We start from the raw sequence: 6182 nt of genomic DNA, 5'->3' as shown, positions 1-6182 counted from the left end.
CTGCCTTTGGCTCAGGTCATGATCCCAGGGTCCTGCGATCAAGCCCCACATTGGGCTCCCTGCTCAGTGGAAAGCCTGCTTCTCCTTCCTCTGCCTGAAGCTCTGCCTACTTGTGCTATCTCTCTGTCAAATAAATAAATAAAGTTTATTTTTTAAAAAGTATAAATGTGTATGTGATAGAGTTCATAGTAAAAGTGTGTTCACCTTTATAGAAGCAAAGATAGAGTAATAATCACATGGTGAGCAGTAAACATTTTTCCAGGATAACTGTGAAACCTCACAGGAGGCTTAAGTGTATAACATACATATTCCTCAATCTCCTCCAGTTTGTGTGACTCTTTCATTAATAATGGAATATGTTCAAACGGCAGGCATACCCTAGCTTGTCTGTGATTTGTAGCTTGTTCAGAGCTGACCATGGTCTTTACAGTTGTATTTAGATCCAAGGATTCTATCACTCAGGGGAGCTATTGCTGATGTAATTAATTGCTTGTCAATCATCTCCTCTATTTCAGGACCAGCCATTCACTCATTCAATAGCACTTATGGAGCACCTACTATATTCTAAACAAATGAGGATAAAAATGTTCCTCTCTTCATGGCATTTATATTCCATTGAGGTATATATACAGTAAATGAGTAAGTACTTGATCTACCTAAGTGTTATGTGGAAAATAAAATATAAGTAAGCAGCATAGAATGATGAGGATGTAGGGAGCTCTTGTAGGCTGTGTGATTTAAGTTCTTGTTGATGATATGATATTCAAGGAAAGACTTGAATGAAATGAGGGAGAAGGACAGAATGTCACTCATGCAGAATTTTGGCTTATTTCATTAGCATTACGTATCTCAAATTCATTCCTATTAAGTGTATCAGTAATTAATTCTATCTGTATGATTGCTGAGTAGTATTCCTTGAGCAGAAATCTCAGAGTTTGTTTTTTGTTTTTGGGGTTTTTTGTTCCATAATCATAAGATAAGGATTGCTTCTTCTTTTGGGTAATTATGAATAAAGCTGCCATATATGATCAGAGATAGGGTTTTGGGTGAACATAAGTTTTCATTTTACTTGGGCAATTTTCTATGAGTGGGATTTCTGGGAAATACAAGGTAAGTGTATGACTAACTTGAAAAGAAACTGCCATACAATGCAATGTGACTGTACCATTCTACATACTGAGCAGCAGTATAAGAATTCTAGCTGTTCTGTGTATTTTTTAGCTCTTATATTTTCACTTTTTAATTTCAGCCATTCTAATAATTGTGTGGTGGTATCTCATTGGGTTTTCATTGTATTTCTTTCTTTCTTTCTTTAAGATCTTATTTATTTGACAGAAAGAGATCACAAGTAGGCAGAGAGAGAGAGAGAGGGAAGCAGGCTCTCCACTGAGCAGAGAGCCCAATGGGGAGCTAGATCCCCAGGCCCCGAGACCTTGACCCAAGCTGAAGGCAGAGGCTTAACCCACTGAGCCACCCAGGCACACCAATTCAGTTACATTTCTTGAATGACTAATGATGTTAAGCATCCTTTCAGGTCACATTTTTAAATCTTTTTTTGGTGAAGGGTATCCTTAAGTCTTTACCCATTTTATTCAGGTTTTTTTTTTTAAATTATTATTATTAGTGAAATTTGAGAGCTAGTTATAGTCTAGATTTTTTTACCCTACAAATTATTTGTAAGCATTTCCTCCCAGTCTTTAGATTGTCTTTAATTCTTTTAACAGAATCTTTGATGAAGTCCTTTTTTTTTTTTTTTCATGGTCAATCCTTTTTCGTTCTATGTCTGTTGAAGAGCCTGTTGAAGGCATTCTTGTCTTTATACATGTTATTTATTTCTATTATTTCTGTTACTGTTTCTTATCATTTCTATATCTCTCTGATGAAATTACCTATGTTTATTGTTCATTTTTTACACTAAAATATCTAGCGTATTAATCACAGCTATTTTTTATTCCTTATCTGATAATTCCAACTTCTGGATCATATCTGAGACTGATGCTGTCACTTGATTTGTTTCTCATGAATGTATTACTTTTGCTTGCTGATTGAGTGTCTCAATTTCTTTGTTGAAAGCTCAAGTCTTCTGTGGAGCAGTGGAGACTGTGGCAAATTATATTATTTCTGTGGGCGCACTTCTTTTACGGTAGATCTTTAGGGTGGTTGGTTCATTCCATCAAGAATAATGAGTTGACGGGGCGCCTGGGTGGCTCAGTGGGTTAAGCCGCTGCCTTCGGCTCGGGTCATGATCTCAGGGTCCTGGGATCGAGTCCCGCATCGGGCTCTCTGCTCAGCAGGGAGCCTGCTTCCCTCCTCTCTCTCTCTGCCTGCCTCGCTGCCTCTCGCTGTGATCTCTCTCTGTCAAATAAATAAATAAAATCTTGAAAAAAAAATTAAAAAAAAAAAAGAATAATGAGTTGAGCTGATTTTGAAATTTGTTGTTTCTATGATTATTATCAGTTCTTCCACAGGCCTGTATTCCTCTAAGGTGACTTTGTGCTTAGCACAGGGCCTGGTTTACCAGAGAGCTTTTCACAGTATCTAGTCCACCCTCCACACAAGGTCTTTCCTTTTGTGCCTGATCTTTAGAGAGCTGCTTTCTGTAAGCTTCTGACCCATCCAGTAGAAAACTGCACTTGTTACTGAACACTAGCTGGCCTGATAATGTGGTGGTGCATAGGAATGGCAGAGTCATTGTTATTCTGGCTTATCACCCAGTTTTGGTGTGCTGTGTTCCAGTATCCAGGGGCTGGACTGCTTCTGTACCTTGTCCCTTGCTCAGAAGTAGGGGTTCTAGAGCCAGAACACCTTACACTCCCTTCCTTTTCTGAAATGCAGTTTCTTCTTGGCCTTTGCCCTAACGTTGACTGAATTTGCTATTTTCCCCATCCTTTGAGGACTTCAAGTAGGGATGACGGAGGAAGATCCAAGCGAGGTGCTCCTCTCTCCCACTGTGGCTGTGGCTCATGTCTCCCAACCAAACCACATAAGAAGAATTTCCTGGCCCCCTGCTGTACCCCAGATCGTTCCCTCAACCACTCCCTTAGTTTGCGCTGGGTAAGAGTCTGAAAGTCAGTGTGAATTCCTGTTGTGGGTACAGTTCCCATCCGTTCCATTTTCTCACAGTAGCCAATGTCAGGCTTTAGAAATACTTTACATAAATGAGCAGAATTGCTTTACAAATTCCTATGATGCCTGCTTATTGTTTGCCCCAAGAAATCAAGGGGTTGCTTCTTGTCTCTTGGGTAACTTTGCTTGGATTTTTGGGTTCTTTGGATGCCTTAAGCCTTGATGGTTTGATGGATTTAATAAAAGCTGTAATTTTGTAAGTTATCAGACTTTATTGTTACTGTAAGGATGAAAATAATATACTTCCCAACTTTCTATATCTGTATTGGTTTCCTAAAGTTTTTGTCAGAAATTACTACAAACTTGATGACTTAAAAACAACAACAACAAAAAAAAAAACAGCATAGTGTTAGAGAGCAGAATCCAAAATCGAGGTATCAGCTTGGTCATGTTCCTTTTGCAGTTTTTATTACTATTTTAATTGTTATTATTATTATTTTTTTTTTTTAAGATTTTATTTATTTGAAAGAGAGACACAGAACAGGAGCAGGGGGAGGGTAAGGGACAGAATGAGAGGGACAATCAGACTTCCTTCTGAGTGTGGAGCCCAGTGTTTCACTCGACTGCTAGGGGCTCAGTCCCAGGACCCCAAGATCATGACCTTAGCTGAAGTCAGATATTTAACTGACTGGGCCACTCAGGATCACCAGCAGGGAAAAACCCTTCCTTGTCTTTTACAGCTTTCTGTAGTCCTGGTGTTCCTTGGTTTTCAGCACCATAACTATGATCTCTGCCCGCATCTCCACATGGCTTTTCCTTTTGTGTATCTCTATGTCCTCTTGTCTTCTTTTAAAGATATCACTCATTGGATTTAGGACCCAACCTATATCCAGGATGATACCCTCTCAAGATTCATAATTACATTTGCAAGGATATCCATTTTTTTTTTTAAAGTTCACATTGTGAGGGTCTAGGGGACATGAAGTTAAGGTGAGCACTATTCAACCCACTACATCATTTCAAGCAGAAGCTTGGACTAAGTGCTGAATATTAGTAAGTGATTATAATTTTTTCATAAGATTAGAATTTATTTAAAACTAACTAGTCCCATGATTAAGTTCTTTATGGTAAAAATCTCTGACACTGCCTTATTTTCTAAAATTTATTCAACAAATATATGTTAAGGAGCTTTGTCATGGCAGACCCTATGTTAGTAAACAGAAAATGATATATAAAATAAATACTGCTCTCTTTATTAGCAGTAAACAAAACAGACAAAATCTCTGCTCTTGTGCAGCTTAATTTTTCTCAAAAAGAAAATGTTTCTCATAACAAATTACATTTGTTTTCTGTATCTTTAAAATATAAGGTGATTCAATGATATTTCTTTTCCAGGAAAGATCTATCTTTCACAATAAGCACATTAGTCTTTCTCAATTTTTTGTTGTTCTGATTTTAGAAATGAATTATACTGACTTCAGCTACTTAACAGAGTGATGGAATGAAACTTTTGTTTTCATCTATCCCAAATTAAATGGCCTCAACATAGACGATTATCTACTATTAAACTAAGTAGCATGCTTTGTATGAACTTGTCATTTTAATTACCCTCACATTGACTTGGTTCCAAATCAATTATGAGAGTATTTTTTATATCAGTATAAATTACTACAAAAAGATGGCATGTTTTGCTGAAACAAAGAGAAAAACAGATCATATCTAGTAAGTATGGAAATAAAGACATGTGGAATATTAATGAAATATTGATCTTGGTATTTTGACTATGGGCAAATTTCATCAAAGCCACGACACTTTAAGTCAGTCTGGTGTGCAAAACCTAAAACGGGTATTATGTTAAAAACATTCAATTCATTTAAAACATGATAAGGTTTATGCAAAACTAATCTGTTACAGCATAATGATTTCTTTGTGCATAGCTCATATTTCTTATAATAGGGAAAATTCAAAAGAAGAACAAATTAAATCATGAATAAAATAAACCTGTGTGTCAAAGTGAGGTATGAATTACATGGTTGACTTCTAAAGGAACTTTAATTTCCAGGTTTATAGTTTTTAGGTTTTAAAATACCTTATTCCCTGTGATAGCTGATATGTACATTTGTCTCTGCTTCCTTCCACTTACCTATTTTAAGATCAGCATTTTATTTCTTTTTCTTTTAATTGTAATTCTAGTATATGTACCATACCACATTATATTAGTTCCACATGTACAATACAGTGATTCAGCAATTCCATATGTCACCCTGTGTTTATCATGACAAGTGTACTTCTTAATCTCCATCAGCTGTTCCACCCATCTCCCCCACCCACAGAATAAGCATTTGGAAGCAGAAAATAACTGGATATATTATTCAGGGACTACCTTCTTCTCTGTTGGAAGGGACAAGGGAGCCCATAAATAATCACCGTTTATGACACTGGATTTTCCTCTTGTATCTGTAGAGAGGGTGAGCTAAGCCCTCTTAATGCTGTCAGTGCTAGTTTCATAATAACTGTGGTAAATAATTCAAGATCCAAAGGACAAAGTGTATCTCTTCTTTAAACTATAAAGATACTGCCGATTATGTTTCATAATGTTTAAATTGTCTGTACAGACATGAAGCATGAGGAAGCGCAGATCTATTTTCCTTGAATCTTTTCATTTGCTCTCACATTATCCATCACACAGCTCGAAAGTTTTATCAGAACTAGCTATTGGAGTATAACTCAGTCATAAGGAAAAATAGTTAGACCTTTTTCAGATGCTTGATGAAATAATTTTGTCAAACAAAAGAACTTAGGATGTTTTAGATCATAAATATTAGCCTTGAAGATATCTGTTTCTATATCAAAATTCTGATCTGAGTTCTTGATCCAAAATCCTAATTAAACCAACTGATTCTGATTTTAGATTAAAAAATATAAACTAGTACACTGTCCTATTTGGGGACTGTAAATTACATTGTACTTCAATGTACTTCAGAAGATGGCTAAAATACATTTGAAAGCTTTTTGAACTTCGTATTCTCCACGTAGCCAAGGGCTAGCATATTAACAGTGAAAATTCCATCAAAGAATGGCTCAAAAACTTGGTTCTTGAGAGAAAAAGAAGGATA

The sequence above is a fragment of the Neovison vison genome, chromosome 10, assembly GCF_020171115.1.
Source record: "Neovison vison isolate M4711 chromosome 10, ASM_NN_V1, whole genome shotgun sequence".
NCBI lineage: Eukaryota > Metazoa > Chordata > Mammalia > Carnivora > Mustelidae > Neogale > Neogale vison.
The sequence above is the reverse complement of the archived record's forward strand: the minus strand, read 5'-3'. Positions refer to the sequence as shown.